General features: G+C 43.1%; 1 pseudogene; it reads left to right on the top strand.

The window, feature by feature from the left end:
• Positions 1-11,997: 11,997 nt before the first annotated feature.
• On the top strand, positions 11,998-13,864 carry LOC111163249 (translationally-controlled tumor protein-like; annotated as a pseudogene).
• Positions 13,865-27,014: the final 13,150 nt, after the last annotated feature.

The following is a 27,014-nucleotide window of genomic DNA, read 5'->3' as shown; positions in this document are numbered from 1 at the left end:
CTATCATATCCATATTTTGGATAATTTTTATCACACATATTCATCATATCAATCAGCCATAATGCACAGTGAGTAGAAATGATCCTTTTATACCAAAATTCTTGATATAATATTTTCAAAATGTTCTTGAAAATTCAGAGAATTTTCATTCTCTGAAAATTAAAGCTGATCACAAGAGTCACCTTTAATTCCTATTAAATGTAAATGCATGTTCATTATGATTCTCAGCTCCTTTTTGGACTATCAGAAATTGGTGCGATTTGCTTTAACCATCTAAGATAGAAGAAATACTAACAGCATTCAGTGTGACTGAATACCTCTTTTGTCAAAATTTGACCCTGAGTTTTGAATGCTCCAATATAAACTATAAAACTGAAAACATTGCATAATACATTGGCTAATATCGGTGTCCCTACAATACTGTGCTTTTTCTCTCCATTAACATAATACATCTGGAAGTGCCTCCTCTTCAGCAAGGGAGGGAGAGGAGCTGTCTGAAGGAGACCCACATAAGGAAGTAGGATGTTTCCTGTCTTAAAAATTCCTGCTTTAAAACTTCATAAGAATCTATTCCAAAATACACTGGTGTTTTAGTACAAAAATGCTGTCTCGGGCTTCCCTGGTGGCGCAGTGGTTGAGAGTCCGCCTGCCGATTCAGGGGACACGGGTTCGTGCCCTGGTCCGGGAGGATCCCACGTGCCGTGGAGAGGCTGGGCCCGTGAGTCATGGCCGCTGGGCCTGCGCGTCCGGAGCCTGTGCTCCGCAGCGGGAGAGGCCGCGACAGTGAGAGGCAGGCGTACCGCAAAAAAAAAAAAAAAATGCTGTCTCCCCAAATCTTTGAGTAAAATGGACAGTGAATGAAAATGCACCGTTTTCATCCTGTAGGTTTAGCAGCCCCACAATCCCTGGCTTGATAAACACAGCATTCATCAGTAGCTCAGAATTCTAAGTTTTGTTTTGGAAATCATATGATGGGCTTTTTTTTTTTCTTTTAATTTAAGTGTGTTTCCATTACACCAAACATTTCTAGATATAGAAAGCAGCTCTACAGCTCTTAAAAATATTCACCAAATATGAAATTAACAGCTAAGTATGAAATGAAGCAGTATGCAGTGGTGACAATATTCTCACGGTACTGAAAAATCCAACTTATTATTTAATACTGACAACTAAGTCTTTAAAACATTAGCATGTTAAACATTGCAATTCACTGAAATTATATCAACTGTCATGGAATGCTCAAAAGAAGTTATTAATAAAAATACAGCCTCTCCAACAGCTCTCTAACAGAGTTAAGCCCAGGTATTGTTTCTGGGTTTATCTGGGTTTTTCATTTTTGTTTTTGGTATGTGTTTTGTTTCTAAACCATGTACTAAGTTTTGGGAATTACCTGGTGGTAATTACACTGGTGGTCCAGTGGTGGTTAGGACTCTGCACTTCCACTGCAAGGGACACGGGTTCCATCCTGGTCAGGGAACTAAGATCCCACAAGCCTCGTGGCAAACACACACACACACACACACACACACACACGCAAAAAAAACAAGTACTAAGCTTTAAAACATATAAAATACTGATGCATTCTGAAGAGACATTGAAACTAAAATTATGCTTAAAACCTTGTTTGGCGCCTCCCTGGTGACACAGTGGTTAAGAATCCACCTGCCAATGCAGGGGACACGGGTTCGAGCCCTGGTCTGGGAAGATCCCACATGCCACGAAGCAACTAAGCCCATGCGCCACAACTACTGAGCCTGAGCTCTAGAGCCTGCGAGCCACAACTACTGAGCCCACGTGCCACAACTACTGAAGCCTGCGTGCCTAGAGCCCGTGCTCTGCAACAAGAGAAGCCACCACAATGAGAAGCCTGCGCACCGCAACAAAGAGTAGCCCCCACTCACCGCAACTAGAGAAAGCCTGCTCACAGCAACAAAGGCCCAACACAGCCAAAAAAAAAGTCAAACCAGGGACTTTCTTGTCAGTCCAGTGGTTAAGACTCTGCGCTTCCACTGCAGGGGGCACGGGTTCCATCCCTGGTCGGGGAACTGGGATCCTGCATGCCGCGTGGCAAAAAAAACCCAAAAAGCACACACACACAAAATATCCAAATCCTTTTTGCCTTTAGTAATCGTGAGGAAGCTTTACACATTCATATAATACATTGTACATTATATGCACTGGCTTGTTAATACTATTTTCAAGAAGAGAATATTGTTTTAAACTAACAATAAAACAAAGTTAATTGACTGGGCTGCATCAATCTTTCTTCTTTCCGTTGGTTCTTGGATTTCCTTAAATGATGGCATCATGTTCACAGATGGGTCTATAACAAATGCCTCTTCTTGAATAGTACATTTTGCATCCAATGTAAAGCATAGATTAAATTCCATAATTTAATATAATACTACCAACAAAGCTGCCAGTATCAAATTTTAATCTTTTATTTTCTTTAGAGTTAAGAGTTGCTGTAATTGTTACTGATGAAGAAACAAATTTTACGTAACTACTGTGGGTTGTAGTCATTGTGGATGTTGATTGACATCCGGGATGTTTTTCGAAACACTTGTTATTTTGGGTGTAGACTCTAAGGTGGTGGAAGTTATATCTGTTGAGACCCCTGTTGTCATTTTAGATGTTACTATGGGTTTCACAGTGGTGACTGTCCCATTCTTTGAGACTGAGGAAACTGGAGTCGTTGATGGTTTCATAACGCGGTTGGAAGATCCATTTGCATGGCTGAAAGCCACCCGTGGGGTCTTCCCTGTTGAGTTAGCATTGGAGTTTTCTAGAGACAGTGCTCTTTGTGCTTCGCGACCCTCTGGGTCTGTGCGGTCCATGGCTGCCTGCGGCAGCGGCAGCGCTAACTTGCATCACCGCCCCAAGTTGCATCACCGCCCAGACACCTCGCGCCAGTCCTGCTGTTCCGAGAGGAGGACATGGCGCCCCACGTGTCCCCAACTGAGGTGGCCATTGTGCTGGTGAGAGCAGCCACTTTGCTCAACTGAGCCCCGCTGCGCGTTTCCTCTCGCCGCCTGTTCCCTCCCTCCCAGTACGCCCCCACTCCCCCGCTCCCCCAACCTCCCATTTCCCCTCACCTCCCCCCACCCCCAGGATCACCAAATAGGGCGCGGGTGCCCTTTTAAGAGAGCTGGGCCCTTTTAAAAGCAATTTGGCAATCTATTTTAGGAGGCGGTAATTCCTCCCCTGGAACTTTATCCTAATAAAATCATCTAAAGAGACAAAAAATAAAGTAGCAAAAACTTGAAAACAACTTACGTATCAAAGGTGTTTTGAGTGCTCACTTTGGGGCAAACTCGTGTTATACACGAGACACAGATGATCTCGTTTAGCTCTCAAAACAATTCTAGGCAGCATATGCTATTTTACCCCTCATATACCAAATGGGGAAACTGAAGCTACAGGAAATACTGTGGTTTGGCCAGAGCTCAACAAAGTTAAAGCTGGGGTTGGAACCCAAGCCATCTGCCTCCAGAGTCACATGCTTCACCACTGCATTTTGCTGCCTCTGCCACATCTCTGTCTTTAGTGACCCTTTGCTTCACTGCAGTTTCCTGTTCCCAGACCGATGTTGATATCTTGATCTGATAAGAGGCTCATGAAAAGCTCCCACAAGGAATGACAGGTAGTTGAGGAGTGATAATGATACAGAGCTCCTTTCCCTTCTTCAGAGCTGTGTGGAGAAGGGGCAGTGAGCAGCCATTTCTGGAGCCTCCAAAATGCGCTGGGGTCTGTAGATAGGTAGTCTCATTAGAACCTCCCAGCTCCATTGTAGGGGATCATTAGGCTCTTTGACAGGTGTGGAAACTGAGGCTCAGAGAAGGGCGGTGACCAGCTCAAGGTCACACAGCAAGAAAGTGATAATGGATCCAGAATCCTAGCCCAGGGTGTCTGATTGTAGACCCCACCCTCCTTCTCCCGGCTGTCTCTTTGACAGAGACTCAAAATATAATTACTGTAGTGGACTCGGCATGGGGAATGTTGGGCTGGTGCAGGCGGGGAGGATGTTTGGTAGATAGGTCTAGGGGACACTGACCCAGCTCCAGTAGCAGATCCAGGACAGGAAGTTAGGCAGTCCCAGGTCTGGGATCCAATGGGTCCCTCCTCGGATCCCAGACCTTGGCAGATGCTTGACTAGTGCAACTAAGAAGAAGGTCATATGCAAAGTCTGAAGCTACGTTCTTGTGCAAGTGGAGAACTACATAGGGAAACAGAGGCAGAATCCCAGTCAAGGACTGGGGCCAACACAGCAGAAGGAGAAGCCTGCAGCACCATGGATCAATGGGTCCCCCGAAGCATCTGCCGACTTTATGGCCTTTTCCAGTTCACAACTTTTTTCCCCACAAGAGAGAAGGGGAAAGGGACAATGACAACAGCTGACTCATCTCAGGGAAATCACCCTCCTGCCTGCCCCCCCAACCCAGAGGCAAACGAATACAGAAGACAACTTTATGCACTGTTGGTGGGAATGTAAATTGGTGCAACCACTATGGAAAACAGTATGGAGTTGCCTCAAAAAATTAAAAATGGATCTACCATATGGTCCAGTGATTCTACTTCTGGGTGTTTACCCAAAGAAAACAAAAACAGTAATCCAAAAAGATGTCTGCACCCCTAGGTTCATTGCAACATTATTTACAATAGCCAAGATATGGAAGCAACCTAAATGTCCATCAATAGAAGAATGGATAATAAAAGATGTGGTATATATATGCAATGGAATATTACTCAGCCATAAAAAAGAATGAAATTGTACCATTAACCACAACATCGGTGGACCTAGAGGGTACTATGCTAAGTGAAATAAGTCAGACAGAGAAAGACAAGTACTGTATGATCTCACTTATACAGTAACAGACACAGTAAAACAGAAACAGAGTTGTAGATACAGAGAGCAAACTGGTGGTTACCAGGAAGGAGTGGGGGGTTGGGCAAAATAGGTGAAGGGGATTAAGAGATACAAACCTCCAGTTATAGAATAAACAAGCCATGGGGATGTAATATACAGCATAAGGAACATAGTCAATAATATTGTCATAATTTTGCATGGTAACAGATGGTTACTGGACTTGTAGAGATCATTTAGTAGTGGATTTAATTGTTGGATTACTATTTTGTTGACCCAAAACGAACATAATATTGTACATCAACTATGCTTCAATTAAAAAAAAAATGTTCCTAGAACCTCCCATCCCACTTATCCGCACGCCCTGCCCTTGCTGGGCTTGGCCTGGGGGCTGAGCTGGGTGGTCATAGAGTAGGGGCCTCAAAGGGAGGAGCTAGGAGGGCTGAGGAAGCTGGTCAAGAGGAAGAAAACCTCCCTGTCATGGACTTATTCACCCCCGAATATTATCACATGAATCAAGAAGCTCTGTCCACATCTCCAAGCCTCTTGCCCCTGTTCCCTTAAGCCAGTGGCACAGTTTTCTCCTTTCCTATATAGCTCTCAAGGACCAGGAAAAGGACTATACCTGCAGGGGACAAATGAGGAAGGGGTAAGGTTCAGCTTTCTTACCCCTGTTGCCCACACCACCCCTGCCCCCACCAAGAGCTGCTGTGCCCTAGGTTACTTCCCCAGTAATGAGAAAATCTAGAGTGCATCGGAGATGAAGTCTTCTCGGGGGGAAGGCACCTCAGGATCAATGATTCACTCCTCTGAGTGCAGAATGAGGTATCGAGATGTGTGGTTCTAAGAACCTTGTAAGAACAGATCAGACTCACCTTAGAAAGGAGCCAAACCAAGCTGTGGCCAAGACCGTCCACACCAGAAGCACCGTCTCCCATGCTTGGCCCCAGTTGGAGTCTGAGGAAGGCAGGGTAGGAAGGATGAGAAGCACGTAAATATTGAGTACCTACGGTGTGCCACGAGCTGTACTCATCTCATTTCATCCTCGCTACTACTCCAAGAACTCAAGATTCTTAACTTTCCCCATTTCACAGGTGAAAATGGTATTAGTTCAGATTCTTTGCACTGGAATCAACAATCCACTGAAGTGAGTGTTTCCGGAAAGGGGGTGGGTGGGGTGAAAAAAGGGTATTAATTTTAAGGATCGGAGACTATGACCTGGAAATCATGCACATGGATTAGTACTCACCATGCATTAGATATAGTTCTATGCACTTTTATTTAATCATTATGGCAACGCCATGAAGTAGGTATTAATGTCATTCCCACTTTACAGATGAGATTGAGGGCACAGAGAAGTTAAATAACTCAGCTAGTAAATGATAGGGCCAGGATCTGAACCAAGGTAATCGGGGACCAGAGACTATGCCCTTAACCATTACACCAGTGGTTACCTAGCTGCCTAGCTAGCTGTCTGATAGCTGACTGGGCCTAAGAAATAATCTGGAATGAGGGCTTTATTCTTCTCTCTGGCTGTAGACCAGCTCTCTCTGGTGGAAAATGACCATAGCCAGCTCCTGATTTCCTATCTCCTCCATTTAAGAGGCCAATCAGACTAAGACTGGAATTCCAAATTTCTGGAGAAGAGACTCTGATTGGCCCATTATGGTTCAGATCCATACCCCTGGTCCAATCAGTTGAGACAGGGTTGGGGGATGGGGACAGGGTCACGTAATACAGAAGCCCCATCACAGGAAATATGTGGAGATGGGAGGGACAATTACCAGAAAATGGGGAGGTTGCACTGAGAGGTCACCCAAAAGTTTTCCACTACAGGAAAATGAGACTCAGGAAGGCTGGATAATTTGCCCAAGGTCACTGGTAGCAAAGGATGAAGCCCAGATTCGAGCCCAGGTTGATTTGTGTCCAAATTTAAGTCCTTTCCTCCATAGCATACAACCTCCCCACAAAAGTGAAAAATCTTGGTTAGATGCATAAGGTAAGTTCACAAGGGAATTTTCACTCAATCACTATTTGTTAAGCACCTGTTTTGTATCCAGCACTGTTCTAGACAGTGGGGTTACATGGTGAGTAAAACAGACAAAAGTCCCTGTTCTCATGAACCTGACATTCAAAGTGATACAACTGAATAAGAACAGAGGCCTGTCTTGGAGAAAAGCTCCTTTGGTTGCTGCCCCAGGTGGTGTGGAACATGGAAAGAACTTGGACTTTGACATCTGTCACAGACATTGACTCCTTTTAGACATTTCCCCATGGACTGCAAACATGGCACCAATTCTTCACCTTTCCCTGTACAGTCTTCCCTTGTTATCTGCTGGGGATTTGGTTCTAGGACAACCACTACCCCACCCTTGCAACTCAAATACCAAAATCTGCAGAGTATTTGCATGTAACCTATGCGCATCCTCCGGTATACTTTAAATCATCTCTAGACTATTTATAATATCTAATACACTGTAAATGCTATTTAAATAATTGTAAATACAATGTAAATGCTGTGTAACTAGTTTTTCTTTTTGGAACCTCCTGGAATTGTTTTTTTCGAATATGTTTGATCCATGGTCGGTTGAATCGGTGGATGTGGAACCTGCAGATATGGAGGGAGGGCCAACTGTATCCACACCCTTTGCCGTGATATTTCACAGTGCTCTCTCACTCTGATGCTGGCCTTGGTCATGTGACTTGCTTTGGCCAATAGGGTATCAGCAGATGTGATGCAAGCTGGGCCTTAAAAAGCACTTGTGTGATAGGGTTTGCCCCCTCTTCTGCCTCTGCCATTACCTAGGAGAACATGCCAGAAGTAACCCACTGGAGGAGCAGAACCAGAGGGCCTAGTCCTCCCAGCCAAGGTTAGACTAGATCAGCCAATAACCAGCCAATCTCCAGACATGTGAGCAAGTCCAACCAAAATCAGCAGAGCTGCCTAACTGACCACCAGATGTATGAGCTGATTGTTACATGCTTTCGAAGCATGTGATTGTTTGCTATGTACTATTATTTCGGCGATAGATAACTGATAAACACCCCCTAACACTGTATTAATTTCCTCTGTGGCCTTGATGGAAAGGTAACTCCAAATGACCCATTCCACTAAAAAAGCCATTTTCCTATCCTCACCCTGGAGGACAGGGCCATGATGGAAACTAACCCCATCAAACACCTTATGTCCTGAGAATTTGAATTTGGAGGCAGTACAGCCAAAATAGGAGATCTCGCTGGAGGTCATTCATCGTGCTGGTGGTGGCAGCGCTCAAGTGTAAATGTGTCTCCAACATGATCCTAGACCCTCCGTCTCTCCTTTGCTTCCTGTCTGTCCCCAAACTTGCTTCTACAGCTCCCCATAAATTCTTTGAGCCTCGCCCACATCCCTCCAATAAATTCTCTTTTGCTGAAAGTTGGCAGAGGTGGTGTCTGTTGCTTGTAGCCAAGAACTCTAACTGCTCCTCTGCCAGCTAGACCCAAATTCAAGTCCCAGTCCTACTACTTAGCAGCAAATCATTGTGCAGGGACTCGATGACTAGGTGACCTCTCAAGAGATCATTTAGCCCTGGTGTCACCCAAGAACCACAGGGAAATGAGAGCAGCAGTGTCAGGGGCTCTGAGTGCCAACCCCCATTCTGCAGTGGAAGGGAGCAATTATCTCCCCTCCCGACATCTAGGCAGCTGGAGTCTGGTTAGGTGACTGACCCATGCTTGCTTCATGGGATGCTCCCACCTGGGTCTTTGAATCTTGGGGGACAGTCTCAAAGACAAGGGAACAGCTGGAACAGTCACAGTGGGGACAGTGCCGGTGGCATTGTCCTCACAAGCTAGTTCCTAGAGCATGGACTTGGCTCCATGAGCTGCCCACCCTCCTGTTTCCTGGGTCTGGTTCTCCTGCTTTTCTTTCAGCTCTGGGACCCATCCAATGCCCTTCCAATAAATCTCATTCCTAAGTCAGTTTCAGTTACTTGCATCCAAAAACTCTGGTGTAGTAAGGATGATGCCCATTTTACAGAGGAGGAAATGATACTGGCTTGGAATTTATTTACTTGACCTAGACTTCTAACAGACTAGATTTTGAGCTCTTTGAGGACAGAGCTCTTTGATTCATCTTTATGTCACCATCTCCCAGAACAGAGTCTGGCAATGAGCAGGAACTTTGTGCATTTTTTGGAAAAGAGGAAGGAAGAAAGGAAAGGAAGGAGGAAAACAGAGAGAGGGAGGAAAGAAAGAAAGACAGATGTAAAAGGAAGAAAAGGAAAAAGAAAACTTCCCCCCCACCCCTATAAGTTCAGGCAAACTGTCAGCCTTTTCAGATCCATTTCCAAAGGCTTCCAAAGGAAGCAGTTGAGGTTTCTAGAACTGCACATCCAGAAATGGCACAATCCCAACACTTCCCCCATCTCAGAGGACAGCAGAGTGAAAGCAAGAAAGGGCAGGTTTTGGAGTCAGATTTGGAATTTATCTCCCTGCTGGTTGTATGACCTCGGAACAAACCTCAGTATTCTGATTCAAAAATGAGCATGTGCGTCTGTGGTTTTAAGAGACGTGAAGTGCCTACAGAACAAGGTGCAGGGATTTAATGGCGAACAGACACAGACAAAGCCCTTGCTCCCCTGGAGCTTACAGACTAATAGTGGTTGTGTTGGGGACAACAAGTATTAATCAAATGAATAGACAAGTAAACGGAAAATTGGAATTGTGTTAGCACTACCTAGGTGAAATGCAGGGTCTATAATGGAATTCACTGACAGTTTATAATGGGAGAATTCGATCTAGTCCAGGAGGTTGAATAGTGTCCGTGGGAAATATAAAAGATGAGTTAGAGGTCTGGCAGACTGCACAGAGTATGCCCTGGTTAAATGATGAGAAATAACATGGCAAGTTTGAGGAACAAAAAGAAGTAAAAGACCAATAGATTCTTGAAGGGAGGCAGGACTAGAGAAATAGACAGGGAGCAGACCCCACAAAGCCTTAGCTACCATGGGAAGGGTTTTGGTCTCTCTCCTAAGAGCAATGGAAAGCCAGTGAAGTGTTCTGAGTGGGTGAGTTAAATGATCAGATTTGCATTTTGGAAAAATAACCCTGGCAATGGTATGGAGAACAAACTGGAGATAGGTCATAATGGACCCAAGAGACTGGTTTAGGTGGCCAATGCAGAAGTCCAGGCAAGAAGAGTTAACAGTTTAGACAGAGGTGGTGGCTTGGAGTGGAAGATGAGAAGACTGAGAGAAGTCGATGAATTTAAGATCAAGAAGGTAAAATGGAAAAAACTCAGTCAAACTCCACTGAAATAGTTTTGACAAGTAATAGGTACCATTCCCATTCAGTGGAGGGTATTTTTGTTTTTGTTTTTTGCTTGGTTTTAATGATTGTTGTTGCTACAAATAAAATTCCATCAAATAAATAGAAAAAAAAAAGACTCAGTCAAAGATTGGATTGGGAGGAAGGAGAGGATGGACATTAAGGATAATTGTCCAGGTTTCTGGCTGCCATAGCTGGAGGGATGGTGGTGCCATTTACTGACTTGGGGCCTGGTTTGGAGAGAAGCTTTGAGACATCTTGAATTTGGAGGGCCATCAAGATAGCCAAGTGGAGATGTCAGGTGGGCATTTAGATAAATTTGTCTGGACTCAGAGATGTTTGGGCTAGAGATGTGGATAGGTAACCATAGTTGGTAATTATGCCTTGGACTCAGTGGGCTTGCCTGGGGAGAGAATATAGAGTGAGGATAGAAGTCTAGAGCTGAAACTTGAGAAACAATATTTAAAGTCAAATAAAGCAGAGAGGGGTGGGGGAGGGAAGGATTGGGAGTTTGGGATTAGCAAATGCAAGCTAGTGTATATAGGACGGATAAACAATGAGGTCCTACTGTATAGCACAGGGAACTATATTTGATAGCCTATAATAAACCATAATGGAAAAGAATATGTATTTGTGTAACTGAATCACTTTTCTGTACAGCAGAAATTAACACAACATTGTAAACCAACTATACTTCAATAAAATGAAAGAAAGAAAGAAAGAAAGGAAGAAAGGAAGGAAGAAAGAAAGGAAGGAAGGAAGAAAGAAAGGAAGGAAGAAAGAAAGAAAGAAAGAAAGAAAGAAAGAAAGAAAGAAAGAAAGAAAGAAAGAAAGAAAGAAAGAAAGAAAGAAAGAAAGAGAAAGAAAGAAAGAAAAGCCATGGGACTTTCCTGGAGGTCCAGTGGTTAAGACTTCATGCTTCCGCTGCAGGGGTGTGGGTTCAATCCCTGGTCAGGGAACTAGGAACCTACATGCTGCTTGTGTAGCCAAAAAAAAAAGAAAGAAAAGAAAAGCCAAGAAAAATACATAAATAAAGTCAGGTAAAGAAGGCTGAATCTGCAAACGATACAAAAGAGTAGCCAGACAGATGGTGGACAAAGCAGAGAGAATAGATACTTACTGCCTTTGCCTTCCAGCACGCACTCCGTGGTAGGCAGAATAAGGTCTCCCCCCTTACCCCATTTCCCTGGCCCAAAGATGTCCATGTTCGAATTCCTGGACTCTGTGAATATGTTACCCTACATGGTAAAAGGAGCTGCACAGATATGCTTAAATTAAGGACTTTTGAATAGGGAGATTACCCTGGATTATCCAGGTGGACCCAATGAAATCACAAGGGTCCTTATATAAGGGAGGAAAGAGGGTCAGAGTCAGAGAAAGAAACTTAACAACAGAACCAGGAGCTGGAGTGATGTGGCCATAAGCCAAGGAGCTAGAAAAAGGAAGGGGAGGGATTCTCCCCTAGGAACACAACCTGCCAACACCTTGGTTTTAGCCCCATGAGACCCATTTCAGACTTCTGACCTCCGGAACTATAAGAGAATAAATTGTGTTGTGTGAAGCCACTGCGTTTGTGGTAACTTGTTACATACAGCAGGAAATCAATACGTGACCCCTCTTCTTCTGACAACAGTACCCCAATTTTGCTTTGGGGAAAGCAGCTCAATTCTAAGCCTATATACTCCAAAGAAGCTAACTCTAAGCTGGGGCTCCAATGGTGGGGTAGGTGACATAGCCTAAGCCAGTCTCCCATCCCACCCCCTCCCCCGCCAGCCACATTGATCAATCAGGATCGGGCATATGATCTCAGCCAGCCCCATCAGAGCAAATCTCGGGATTTACGCTAGGGCTGCTGGGGGAAAGGGCCTCACTCCTCTTTGCTGAATGTGAAGGAGGAAGCACACAGCCCTGGGAGCCACTGGCAGCCATCTCACAACCAGGGGAGAGAGACTGTCTGAGAACCGAGTCCATATGGAATAGTACAGCTGAGAGAGGGGGATAAAAGAGTAACTGGATCCTAACACAGGGCTGCTGTTCACCTGGTACGCACTGGAATGGCTGATTATTGTTGAAATATTTCTGTTGGTAAGTAAATGCTGCCCAGAACCCCCTGGGAATAGGAGTGATTTTGCCACTTCCTCCTAGCCACCCTTCTGCAATCCCTGAACTTCCCCATGATCCGGTAACTGAAGAGTTAATGTCAGAACCAGCAGGGGACTTCCAGGACACTCCCTCTTACTGTTCTGAGGGTCAATGACAAAGCAAGGCCAGTTGTTAAATATTTTGAATGTCATTCCAGTACTCATACTATGGTTTGAACCCCTCTATTCAACTGGGTGCAAACATCTACTCCGGGACTATTCTGGAGTTACTGAGACAATATGTTCTTTTGATGGTGTTGTTGAAACCAGTAGAAGTCAAGGTTTCTGTCACTTGATAACCCAAAGAGACGCCACACTTTTCCAACCGCTCTCCACTCCCTGCCGTGTGCTGCTGCCCTGAGCTCTGGGCTCCAACTGAGCTAGCGCCGCCATCTCCTTCCCATCATGATCATCTACCGGGACCTCATCAACCATGATGAGATGATCTCCGGTATCTACAGGATCCGGGAGGTCACGGGGGTGGGGTGGGGGGCTGTGTCTGCAGGTGGAGGGGAAGGTAGTAGGACAGAGGGTAACACTGATGACTTGCTCATTGGTGGAAATGCCTCCGCTGAAGGCCGGGAGGGCGAAGGTACCGAAAGCGCAGTAATCACTGGCGTGGGTATTGTTATGAACCGTCACTTGCAGGAAACCAGCTTCACAAGAGAAGCCTACAAAAAGTACATCAGGGACTTCCCTAGTGGCTCAGTGGTTAAGAATCTGCCTGCCGATGCTGGGGACAGGGGTTCGAGCACTGGACCGGGAAGATCCCACATGCCACTGAGCAACTAAGCCCGTGCGCCACAACTACTGAGCCTGCACTCTAGAGCCCACGAGCCACAACTACTGAAGCCCACGCACCTAGAGCCCACGAGCCACAACTACTGAAGCCCACGCACCTAGAGCCTGTGCTCCACAACAAGAGAAGCCACCGCGATGAGAAGCCCACACACCACAACGAAGAGTAGCCCCCGCTCGCCTCAACTAGAGAAAGCCCGCGCACAGCAGCGAAGACCCAAGGCAGCCAAAAATAAATAAATAACTTTATTTTTTAAAGAAAAAGTACATCAAAATTATATGAAGTCAGTCAAAGGGAAACTTGAAGAACAGAGATCAGAAAGAGTAAAACCTTTACGACAGGGGCTGCAGAACAAATCAAACACATTCTTGCTAATTTCAAAAACGATCAGCTCTTTACTGGTGAAAACAGACGTCTAGATGGCACGGCTGCTCTGCCGGACTACTGTGAGGATGGTGTGACCCCATGTATGATTTTCTTTAAGGAAGGCTTAGGGATGGAAAAATGTGAACAGATTTGGCTGTTACTTTGGATCTATCACCTATCGTCATAACTGGCTGGCTGCTGCCTTTCATCCACACAGCACCAGGACTTAGACAAATGGGACTGATGTCACCTTGAACTCTTCACTTATTTTGACATTGTTTTATTTGGAGTAGAGGCATTGTTTTTGAGGAAGAAAACCACAAAACATGTCATGTAGGTTGTCTAAAACATGAAATTCATTTAAACTAAACGAAAAAAGAGACCCCACAAACACCAGGAGATGTGAGGTCACAGAAGCCAGGTGATAAGAGTTTTAAGAAGAAAGGAATGGTTAACAGAGTCAAATGCTGCTGAGAAGTGGAAACACTGAAACCTCATAAACGTGTAAACCATTTGAGCCCAGGGCAAGTGCTCCCAGAGGTGGTTCCTCTCCCCTCTAGTCTCCTACAGCTCCATCCAGAAATATTCACATAGGTTAGATTTAGCTGCATGTAACAGGAAATCCAAAACAGCAGAGACTTAAACAAGAGAGAATTTTATTTCTCTCTCAAATAGAAGTGGCCCAGAAGTAGGCAATAGAGGGCAGGGTTGGTACGCCACCAGTATCACGGGCCCAGCCTCCTTGTATCGTTCTCTTCTACCATCACGGCAAAGAGCTTCCATTTTCAAGGTCACTTCAAGGCCAAAGACAGCCATTGGAGTACCAAATTCCAGGTGAGAAGAGAAAGGAGGCACAGGCAGAAGAGGCTCACTTAGCTGAGTCAACTCCCTTGAAGTAACATTTCCAGAAGTCCTATCAGCTCTTTCACTTACATCTCTAAAGTAAGTCAGAAAGACAAAGACAAGTATCGTATAATATTACTTATATGTGGAATCTAGAAAAATGGTACAGATGAACTTATTTGCAAAGCAGAAATAGAGTCACAGATGTAGAAAACAAACTTATGGTTACCAAGGGGGGAAGGAGGGGTGGGATGAACTGGGAGACTGAGACTGACATATACACAGTACTATATATAACATAGATAACTAATGAGAACCTACTGTATAGAATACTGTGTATACTGCACAGGGAACTCTACTCAGTACTCTGTAGTGACCTAAATGGGAAGGAAATCTAAAAAACAGTGGATATATGTATATGTATAACTGACTCACTTTGCTATACAGCAGAAACTAACACAACATTGTAAAGCAAGTATACTCCATAAAAACCTTTTACTTACATCTCATTAGCTGGAACTTAGTCACAAGGCTGGCTCCCCGAGGCTGTAAGGAAGTATAGTCTTTAAGCTGGATGCATTGTTACTTCCAATAAAAGAGGGGTTCTGGGACTTCCCTGGTGGTACAGTGGTTAAGAATCTGTCTGCCAATGCAGGGGACACGGGTTCGATCCCACATGCAGCAGAGCAACTAAGCCCGTGCTCCACCACTACTGAGCCTGCGCTCCAAAGCCCACGCACCACACCACTGAGCCCACGTGCCACAACTACTGAAACCTGCGTGCCTAGAGCCACCACACTGCAACAAAGAGTAGCCCCTGCTCGCCACAACTAGAGAAAGCATGCACAGCACCGAAGACCCAATGCAGCCAAAAATAAATAAATTTATTTTTTAAAAATAGGGGTTCTGTTTTGGAGTAGGGAGAGAATAGATATTAGGTAACCTGCAATATTGCCGCAATTAACTGCTCACATTCGATGGCCCATGTAATGGTCCTTGACAGGTTACAAAATGGTTTTGTCTCCATTGTCTCCCCCTCACCTTCTAACACATCTCTGCAGTAGTTGTCATCACACCCGTTTTTACCATTGGAGAAAATGAGGCTCAGAGATAGGCATTCAGTTACCTAAGGCCAAACAACTAGTGATGACAGAAGTGGGAGACAAATCTAGATCTAACTCCAAGGCCAGGGTTCTTCCGCATTCCCCATCTTGCCTTCCTGAACAATTTTTGGCTGCTGCTGTAATTAGAATTCATTTGTTGTGAAACATCCATAATGTTGCAGGCCGTGAGATCAAGTATTGCTATAAACAATGAAACAATGAACTGCAGAGAGCAATGATCATCTCCTCCGTTTCTAGTCTCCCCCTCCCTCTCCCTAGTGCCCACAGGGTACATAATAAGCCTGGGCACTATAAGTTACTGCCCTCCCTGGACAATGCCCAGCCTGAGGCAACATCAGTGCCGGTTGAGGAGATGCGGTAGGGGTATCAGCAGTTAATCTAAGGAGAAATGGGCTTCCTGTCATCCAAGAACAACCGATTTGCATTCCAAGTGTCAAATCATCCTCTCCCTAGGAGAGAGAAAAGAACCAACATTTACTATATCCATTTTACAAATAAGGAAACCGAGGCTGGGGAGGTGAAGTGATTCACCCAGGATTGCACAGCCAGTGACGGAGCTGAGATTCAAAAGATTTGTAGCATTTGCTAATTTCTGTGGTGTAAATACTCAGTCAAGCTACCAACATGACATCTCTGAACACAGAGTTGGGAAGAGATGCTCACAGTAGACCCTCACAAGCCAGGATGACCCAACTCTAGCACCACTGAGTAGCAGACATAACATACTATTGCATTTTTAACACATCTGCCACTTGCTGGAGTGTGAAGGCAGAGACTTTATCTTTTTCTGTCCCCACAGCACATGGCAGAATGCTACCTATGATGGGCAATCATTAAACATTGGGGAATGAAAGAAGGAAACCCATTCTCTTTTTTTTAAACTAATTTTTATTGGAGTATAGTTGATTTACACTGTGGTGTTAGTTTGTGCAGCAAAGTGAATCAGTTATCCATATACATATCTCCACTCTTTTTTAGATTCTAGTCCCATATAGGTCATTACAGAGTACTGAGTAGAGTTTCCTGTGCTATACAGTAGGTTCTCATTAGTTAACTATTTTATATATACTGGCGTGTATATATCAATCCCAATATCCCAATTTATCCCTCCTACCCCCTTCCCCCACTTGGTAACCATAAGTTTGTTTTCTACATCTGTGACCCTACTTCTGTTTTGTAAATAGGTTCATTTGTGGCATTTTTTTAGATTCCACATATAAACGATATCATAAGATATTTATCTTTCTCTGACTTACTTCACTCAGTATGACAATCTCTAGGTCTATCCATGTGGCTGCAGATGGCATTATTTCATTCTTTTTTATGGCTGAGTACTATTCCATTGTGTATATACGTATATATACGCCCACACCCATTTTCTTTTCACGAGGCCATGATGCCTCAGACAGCCACATGTACCAAAAATATGACATATGTATAGAATTTTACTGACTAAGCTCTTTCACACACAGTAACTTAGGCAGAGTTTGTTGACTCCATGGCAGGCAACCCCACCTTGAACATGCTGGACCCCCTGTAAGAACAGCTCCTTTGGAAGTCTGAATTTCTCTCCCCTCACCTCACTTCTTCCTACCCCATCCTCCCCCTACTTTTTTCCAACTTTTGTGTGTGTTTGTTAACATAAAATTGACTATTGTAGCCATTTTTTGGGTCATTTTGTAATTTGATTTATTAAGTTTTGCAAAGGAATTTTATTGCTTTTTATGGAAATTTAATCTTGATCTTCATACCTAGAATCTATTATAATTTTTAATAGTTTTAAAATTATTAATATTAGTTTACTCAATCCCTCACTTTATTTCCTGCTGTTTTGCTGCTCGGACGTTTTGGACTTTTAAATTATTTTAGATAGCTCTTCTTCTCACTCCCAGAGGAAAATGACCTGCTCTTGTAATAATCCTCTGGCATTATGCTGATTTCTTTTAACTCAATAAGGGGTCTATTCAAAGGAAATTGAAGTCCTGACATTGAATTCTAAAACAATTCTCCCTTTGTCACTTTATCCAATTCTTTTTTTTTTGAATTTTATTTATTTATTTTTTTATACAGCAGGTCCTTATTAGTCATCAATTTTATACACATCAGTGTATACATGTCAATCCCAACCACCCAATTCATCACACCAACCGCCCCCCACCGCCGCTTTACATCCTTGGTGTCCATATGTTTGTTCTCTACAACTGTGTCTCAGTTTCTGCCCTGCAAACAGGTTCATCTGTACCATTTTTCTAGGTTCCACATACATGCGTTAATATACGATATTTATTTTTCTCTTTCTGAGTTACTTCACTCTGAATGACAGTCTCTAGATCCATCCACGTTTCTACAAATGACCCAATTTTGTTCCTTTTTATGGCTGAGTAATATTCCGTTGTATATAATGCACCACATCTTCTTTATCCATTCATCTGTCAATGGGCATTTGGGTTGCTTCCATGACCTGGCTATTGTAAATAGTGCTGCAGTGAACATTGGGGTGTATGTATCTTTTTGAATTATGGTTTTCTCTGGGTATATGCCAAGTAGTGGGATTGCTGGATCATATGGTAATTCTATTTTTAGTTTTTTAAGGAACTTCCATACTGTTCTCCATAGTGGCTATATCAATTTACATTCCCACCAACAGTTCAAGAGGGTTCCCTTTCTCCACACCCTCTCCAGCATTTGTTGTTTATAGCTTTTCTGATGATGCCCATTCTAACTGGTGTGAGGTGATACCTCATTGTAGCTTTGATTTGCATTTCTCTAATAATTAGTGATGTTGAGCAGCTTTTCATGTGCTTCTTGGCCATCTGTATATCTTCTTTGGAGAAATGTTTATTTAGGTCTTCTGCCCATTTTTGGATTGGGTGTTTGTTTTTTTAATATTGAGCTGCATGAGCTGTTTATATATTTTGGAGATTAATCCTTTGTCCATTGATTTCTTTGCAATTACTTTCTCCCATTCTGAGGGTTGGCTTTTTGTCTTGTTTATGGTTTCCTTTGCTGTGCAAAAGCTTAGAAGTTTCATTAGGTCCCATTTGTTTATTTTTGTTTTTATTTCCATGTCTCTAGGAGGTGGATCAAAAAAGATCTTGCTGTGATTTATGTCAAAGAGTGTTCTTCCTGTGTTTTCCTCTAAGAGTTTTATAGTGTCCGGTCTTACATTTAGGTCTCTAATCCATTTTGAGTTTATTTTTGTGTATGGTGTTAGGGAGTGTTCTAGTTTCATTCTTTTACATGTAGCTGTCCAGTTTTCCCAGCACCATTTATTGAAGAGACTGTCTTGTCTCCATTGTATATCCTTGCCTCCTTTGTCATAGATTAGTTGACCATAGGTGCGTGGGTTTATCTCTGGGCTTTCTATCTTGTTGCATTGATCTATGTTTCTGTTTTTGTGCCAGTACCATATTGTCTTGATTACTGTAGCTTTGTAGTATAGTCTGAAGACAGGGAGTCTGATTCCTCCACCTCCGTTTTTTTCCCTCAAGACTGCTTTGGCTATTTGGGGTCTTTTTTGTTTCCATACAAATTTTAAGATTTTTTGTTCTAGTTCCGTTAAAAATGCCATTGGTAATTTGATAGGGATTGCACTGAATCTGTAGGTTGCTTAGGGTAGTATAGTCATTTTCACAATATTGATTCTTCCAATCCAAGAACATGGTATACCTTTCCATCTTTTGGTATCGTCTTTAATTTCTTTCATCAGTGTCTTGTAGTTTTCTGCATACAGGTCTTTTACCTCCTTAGGTAGGTTTATTCCTAGGTATTTTATTCTTTTTGTTGCAATGGTAAATGGGAGTGGTTCCTTAATTTCTCTTTCAGATTTTTCATCATTGGTGTATAGGAATGCAAGAGATTTCTGTGCATTAATTTTGTATCCTGCAACTTTACCAAATTCATTGATTAGCTCTAGTAGTTTTCTGGTGGCATCTTTAGGATTCTCTATGTATAGTGTCATGTCATCTGCAAACAGTGACAGTTTTACTTCTTCTTTTCCAATTTGGATTCCTATTATTTCTTTTTCTTCTCTGATTGCCATGGCTAGGACTTCCAAAACTATGTTGAATAATAGTGGCAAGAGTGGACGTCCTTGTCTTGTCCCTGATCTTAGAGGAAATTCTTTCAGTTTTTCACCATTGAGAATGATGTTGGCTGTGGGTTTGTCATATATGGCCTTTATTATGTTGAGGTAGGTTCCCTCTATGCCCGCTTTCTGGAGAGTTTTTATCATAAATGGGTGTTGAATTTTGTCAAAAGCTTTTTCTGCATCTCTTGAGACGATCATATGGTTTTTATTCTTCAGTCTGTTAATAAGGTTTATCACCTTGATCGATTTGCGTATATTGAAGAATCGTTGCATCCCTGGGATAAATCCCACCTGATCATGGTGTATGATCCTTTTAATGTGCTGTTGGATTCTGTTTGCTAGTATTTTGTTGAGGATTTTTGCATCTATGATCATCAGTGATATTGGTCTGTAATTTTCTTTTTTTGTAGTATCTTTGACTGGTTTTTGTATCAGGGTGATAATGGCCTCATAGAATGAGTTTGAGAGTGTTCCTTCCTCTGCAATTTTTTGGAAGAGTTTGAGAAGGATGAGTGTTAGCTCTTCTCTAAATGTTTGATAAAATTCACCTGTGAGGGCTTCCCTGGTGTCACAGTGGTTGAGAGTCCACCTGCTGATGCAGGGGACACGGGTTCGTGCCCCAGTCCAGGAAGATCCCACATGCCGCGGAGCAGCTGGGCCCGTGAGCCATGACTGCTGAGCCTGCGCATCCAGAGCCTGTGCTCCACAACGGGAGGGGCCACAGCAGTGGGAGGCCCGCATACCACAAAAAAAAAAAAAATTCATCTGTGAAGCTATCTGGTCGTGGACTTTTTTTTTGTTGGAAGATTTTTAATCAAAGTTTCAATTAAATTACTTGTGATTGGTCTGTTCATATTTTCTATTTCTTCCTGGTTCAGTCTTGGAAGGTTATACCTTTCTAAGAATTTGTCCATTTCTTCCAGTTTGCCCATTTTATTGGCATAGAGTTGCTTGTAGTAGTCTCTTAGGATGCTTTGTATTTCTGCGGTGTCATAATTTCTCCTTTTTCATTTCTAATTTTATTGATTTGAGTCCTCTCCCTCTTTTTCTTGATGAGTCTGGCTAATGGTTTATCAATTGTGTTTATCTTCTCAAAGAACCAGCTTTTAGTTTTATTGATTTTTGCTATTGTTTTCTTTGTTTCTATTTCATTTATTTCTGCTCTGATCTTTATGATTTCTTTCCTTCTGCTAACTTTGGGCTTTGTTTGTTCTTTTTACTCGAATTCCTTTAGGTGTAAGGTTGATGGTTTATTTGAGATTTTTCTTATTTCTTGAGGTAGGCTTGTATAGCTATAAACTTCCCTCTTAGAACTGCTTTTGCTGTAGCCTATAGGTTTTGGATCATTGTGTTTTCATTGTCATTTGTCTCTAGGTATTTTTTGATTTCCTCTTTGGTTTCTTCAGTGATCTCTTGGTTATTTAGTAACATATTATTTGGCCTCCTTGTGTTTGTGTTTTTTACTTTTTTTCCCTGTAATTCATTTCTAATCTCATAATGTTGTGGTCTGTAAAGATGCTTGATATGATTTCAATTTTCTTAAATTTACTGTGGCTTGATTTGTGACCCAAGATGTGATCTCTCCTGGAGAATGTTCTGTGCGCACTTGAGAAGAAAGTGTAATCTGCTGGTTTTGGATGGAATGTCCTATAAATATCAATTAAATCTATCTGGTCTATTGTGTCATTTAAAGCTTCTGTTTCCTTATTTATTTTCATTTTGGATGATCTGTCCATTGGTGTAAGTGAGGTGTTAAAATCCCCCACTATTATTGTGTTACTGTTGATTTCCTCTTTTATAGCTTTTAGCAGTTGCCTTATGTATTGAGGTACTCCTATGTTGGGTGCATATATATTTATAATTGTTTTATCTTCTTCCTGGATTGATCCCTTGATCATTATGTAGTGTCCTTCCTTGTCTCTTGTAACATTCTTTATTTTAAAGTCAATTTTATCTGATATGAGTATTGCTACTCCAGCTTTCTTTTGATTTCCATTTACATGGAATATCTTTTTCCATCCCTTCACTTTCAGTCTGTGTGTGTCCCTAGGTCTGAAGTGGGTCTCTTGTAGACAGCATATAGATGGGTCTTGTTTTTGTATCCATTCAGCAAGTCTGTGTCTTTTGGTTGGAGCCTTTAATCCATTCACATTTAAGGTAATTATCATTATGTATGTCCCTATGACCATTTTCTTAATTGTTTTGGGTTTGTTTTTGTAGGTCCTTTTCTTCTCTTGTGTTTCCCACTTAGAGAAGTTCCTTTAGCATTTGTTGTAGAGCTGGTTTGGTGGTGCTGAATTCTCTTAGCTTTTGCTTGTCTGTAAAGCTTTTGATTTCTCCATCGAATCTGAATGAGATCCTTGCCAGGTAGAGTAATCTTGGTTGTAGGTTCTTCCCTTTCATCACTTTAAGTATATCATGCCACTCCCTTCTCGCTTGCAAAGTTTCTGCTGAGAAATCAGCTGTTAACCTGATGGGAGTTCCCTTGTGTGTTATTTGTTGTTTTTCCCTTGCTGCTTTCAATAATTTTTTTTGTCTTTACTTTTTGCCACTTTGATTACTATGTGTCTCAGCGTGTTTCTCTTTGGGTTTATCCTGCCTGGGACTCTCTGCCCTTCCTGGACTTGGGTGGCTATTTCCTTTACCATGTTAGGGAAGTTTTCGACTAAAATCTCTTCAGATATTTTCTCGGGTCCTTTCTCTCTCTCTTGTCCTTCTGGGACCCCTATAATGCGAATGTTGTTGCGCTTAATGTTGTCCCAGAGGTCTCTTAGGCTGTCTTCATTTCTTTTCATTCTTTTTTCTTTATTCTGTTCCACAGCAGTGAATTCCACCATTCTGTCTTCCAGGTCACTTATCCGTTCTTCTGCCTCAGTTATTCTATTATTGATTCCTTCTAATGTAGTTTTTATTTCAGTTATTGCATTGTTCATCTCTGTTTGTTTGTTCTTTAATTCGTCTAGGTCTTTGTTAAACGTTTCTTGCATCTTCTTGATCTTTGCCTCCATTCTTTTTCCGAGGTCCTGTATCATCTTCACTATCATTATTCTGAATTTTTTTCTGGAAGGTTGCCTATCTCCACTTCATTTAGTTGTTTTTCTGGGGTTTTATCTTGTTCCTTCATCTGGTACATAGCCCTCTGCCTTTTCATCTTGTCTATCTTTCTGTGAATGTGGTTTTTGTTCCACAAGCTGCAGGGTTGTAGTTCTTGCTTCTGCTGTCTTCCCTCTGGTGGGTGAAGCTATCTAAGAGGCTTATGCAAGTTTCCTGATTGGAGGGACTGGTGTTGGGTAGAGCTGGCTGTTGCACTGGTGGGCAGAGCTCAGTAAAACTTTAATCTGGTCATCTGCTGATGGGTGGGGCTGGGTTCCCTCCCTGTTGGTTGTTTGGCCTGAGGCGACCCAACACTGGAGCCTACCTGGGCTCTTTACCGGGCCTAATGGTGGACTCTGGGAGGGCTAATGCCAAGGAGTACTTCCCAGAACTTCTGCTGCCAGTGTCCTTGTCCCCACGGTGAGCCACAGCCACTGCCCACCTCTGCAGGAGACCCTCCAACACTGGTTCAGTCTCCCCTGGGGTCACTGCTCCTTCCCCTGGGTCCTGATGCACACACTACTTTGTGTGTGCCCTCCAGGAGTGGAGTCTCTGTTTCCCCCAGTCCTGTCGAAGTCCTGCAATCAAATCCCACTAGCCTTCAAAGTCTGATTCTCTAGGGATTCTTCCTCCTGTTGCCGGACCCCCAGGCTGGGAACCTAACGTGGGGCTCAGAACCTTCACTCTAGTGGGGGGACTTCTGTGGTATAAGTGTTCTCCAGTTTGTGAATCACCCACCCAGCAGTTATGGGATTTGCTTTTACTGTGATTGCGCCCCTCGTACCATCTCATTGCGGCTTCTCCTTTGTCTTTGGATGTGGGGGTGTCCTTTTTGGTGAGTTCCAGTGTCCTCCTGTTGATGACTGTCCAGCAGCTAGTTGTGATTCTGGTGTTCTCGCAAGAGGGAGTGAGAGCACATCCTTCTACTCTGCCATCTTGGTTCCTAATCTCAGCCATTTTTAAAAAAATAACTTTTCTTTTTTTTTCTTTAATAAATTTATTTATTTATTTATTTTTGGTTGCGTTTGGTCTTTGTTGCTGTGCGTGGGCTTTCTCTAGTTGCAGCGAGAGGGGGCTCTTCGTTGTGGTGCACGGGCTTCTCATTGTGGTGGTTTCTCTTGTTGCGGACCATGGGCTTTACGTGTGTGGGCTTCAGTAGCTGTGGCACATGGGCTGAAGAGCGCAGGCTCAGTAGTTGTGGTGCATGGGCTTTGCTGCTCCATGGCATGTGGGATCTTCCCGGACCAGGGCTCAAACCCTTGTCCCCTGCATTGGCAGGCAGATTCTTAACCACTGCGCCACTAAGGAAGCCCTACTGTAGCCATTTTTAAGTGTACAGTTTAGTGACACTTACAGATTATTGTGCACCGATCACCACCATCCATCTCTAAAACTTTTTCATCTTCCCAAACTGAAACTCCAAAGCCATTAAACACTAATTCCCCATTCCCCTCTCCCCCACCCTTTGTAACCACCATTCTACTTTCTGTTTCTATGAACTTACTGCTCTAGGCACCTCATACAAGTGGAATCATACAGTATATTTTTTTTGACTGGCTTATTTCACTTATTGTAATGTCCTCAAGGTTCATCCACACTGTAGCATGTGTAAGAATTTCCTTCCTTTTTTTTTTTTAAGGAATTTTTTCTTTTTTTTAATTTTAATTTTTTTTATTTATTTATTTTTGGCTGCATTGGGTCTTCATCACTGCGTGCAGGCTCTCTCCAGTCGCGGCGAGGGGGGCCACTCTTCATTGTGGTGCACAGGCTTCTCATTGTGGTGGCCTCTCTCATCACAGAGCACGGGCTCTAGGCGCGTGAGCTCAGCTGTAGTGGTTCACGGGCTCCAGAGCACAGGCTCAGCAGCTGTGGCACATGGGCCCAGCTGCTCTGTGGCATGTGGGATCCTCCCGGACCAAGGCTCGTACCCATGTCACCTGCATTGGCAGGCAGAATCCCAACTACTGTGCCACGGGGGAAGCCCAAGAATTTCCTTCCTTTTTATGGCTGAATAATATTCCATGGTATGTATACACTACATTTTGTTTATCCATTCATCCCTCAGTGGACACTGAGGTTGCTTCCATCTTTGGCTATTTTAAATATTGCTGCTATGAACCTTGGTGTTAAAGTCCCTGCTTTCAGTTCTTTTGGATATATAACCAGAAGTGGAATTACAGGGTCATATGGTAATTCTGTGTTTACGTTTTTGAGGAACTACATGCTGTTTTCCACAGCAGCTGCACTGTTTTACATTCCAACCAGCAATGCGCAGGATTCCATTTCTCCACAGCATTGCCAACTCTTGTTATCTTCTGTTTTCATCTCATCATGGTTTTGATTTGCATTTCCCTAGCGATCAGTGATAATGAGCATTTTTTCATGTGCTTGTTAGCCATCTGTATATCTTCTATGGAGAAATGTCTATTCCAGTCCTTTAACCCATTTCTTAAATGACTTGTCTGTTTTTTATTGTTGAGTTGTAGGAGCTCTTTATATATTCTGCATATAAATCTCTTAATCAGATATATGATTTGCAAATAATTTCTCCCATTAAATGGGTTGCCTTTTAACACTCTTGATAGTGTCCTTTAATACCCCATCCTTTCTTTTAAGGAACTGATTCATCATTTCCTTCCCAAGGTCAAAATCCCCTGACTCACGCATGTGGCAGGTCTTCTTAAAACACTCTCTGAATGTATTTTATTTTATTTTATTTTTGTTTATTTATTTATTTATTTTTGGCTGCATTGGGTCTTCATTGCTGTGACCGGGCTTTCTCTAGTTGTGGTGAGCAGGGGCTACTCTTCGTTGCAGTGCACTGGCTTGTTACTGCGGTGGCTTCTCTTGTTGTGGAGCACAGGCTCTAGGCACGTGGGCTTCAGTAGTTGTGGCTCACAGGCTCTAGAACGCAGGCTCAGTAGTTGTGGCGCACAGACTTAGTTGCTCCACAGCATGTGGGATCTTCCCGGACCAGAGCTCGAACCCACGTCCCCTGCATTGGCAGGTGGATTCATAACCACTGCACCACCAGAGAAGCTCTCTGAATGTATTTTAGAATGACCTGGGAAGTTAAATAAAAAGAAAAGCAGGCTGGGCTTCCCTGGTGGTGCAGTGGTTGAGAGTCCGCCTGCCGATGCAGAGGACACGGGTTCGTGCCCCGGTCCGGGAGGATCCCACATGCCACGGAGCGGCTGGGCCCGTGAGCCATGGCCACTGAGCCTGCGCGTCCGGAGCCTGTGCTCCGCAACGAGAGAGGCCACGACAGTGAGAGGCCCCCGCGTACCGCAATAAAAAAAGAAAGAAAGAAAGCCAGGCTAATCACACTCTGTTCCTCTTGTTAAAAAACGAAATTTAACTGAGTAGATTATAAAGATCTTATTGGGTTTATTCAATGATTCATGAATCAGGCAGCACCCCATCTAACAGACAGAAAGGAGCTGTACAAAAAGATTTTTATAGGCAGAAGGGAGCAGGGACAAGGAAGTTTTACTACAGAAAGCAGATTGTTTGTGGCAAGGTCACCTTCCTTTAGGGGCCAGGGAAGGCAAGGGTGTATCAGGCAGATGACCTCACTAGTGCTGTTTAGGTAATTTCAGATTGACTGGTTTAAGATTCCATTCCTGGGAGAGGTTGAAACTGCAATCAAGTTAGGTATTAAGTCTTGGTTTGGTGACTTGGGGTTTAACATAAGTTACTCCATTTTGGGTCTGTTTTCTTGTTTTTAACACTCTTTTTAACAGTTTCACAATTCTAAGGAAAATTCATATGAATATGCAATATGAACTTCATGAAAAGGTGTCGGGAGGAGATGGGGAGAGTGGAAAATGAGGCTGCATGGAGAACAACACAATCTATCAGGACAGGATGTAGCGTTTACTAAGTACTTATTCTGTGCCAGGCACTGTTCTAAGCAATTTTAAATCCTCAAAACCACCCTATTTTGTTGACAGTAAAATTATTCCCATTTTACAGATGAAGAAACAGAGGCCCAAAGAGGTTAAATCACAGACTAGGTGGAGCCAGAAATTGAACCCTGGCCATGCAGACCCAGTGGCTACTTTACTGATCACAGTGTGACACTTCGTAGGCTTTGGAGTCGGAATTAATCTGCATTCAAACTCAAATGACTAACAAGAACATGATTACAAACCCATTAGTAATCTGACAGAAATTCAAACTGAAAATAAGTTTTCACTTTACACTTACCAGCAGTTTGAAAGTTGGACAACATCAAGTGTGGGTGAAGATTTGGGGAAATAGAAACTCTCATGTAATTATGGGTGGGAGTATAGCCTGGTGCAGCCATTCCAGAAGAGATTCGGCAGCTCTTTACCCAGTTAAGTGTAGCCTGGGACCTAGCACTGTCACCACTGGGTGTACATTC

The sequence above is a fragment of the Delphinapterus leucas genome, chromosome 1 (assembly GCF_059928025.1).
Source record: "Delphinapterus leucas isolate spDelLeu-1000000601 "Yukka" chromosome 1, BTC_Dleu_Yukka2, whole genome shotgun sequence".
Lineage (NCBI taxonomy): Eukaryota > Metazoa > Chordata > Mammalia > Artiodactyla > Monodontidae > Delphinapterus > Delphinapterus leucas.
The sequence above is the reverse complement of the archived record's forward strand: the minus strand, read 5'-3'. Positions and strand labels throughout refer to the sequence as shown.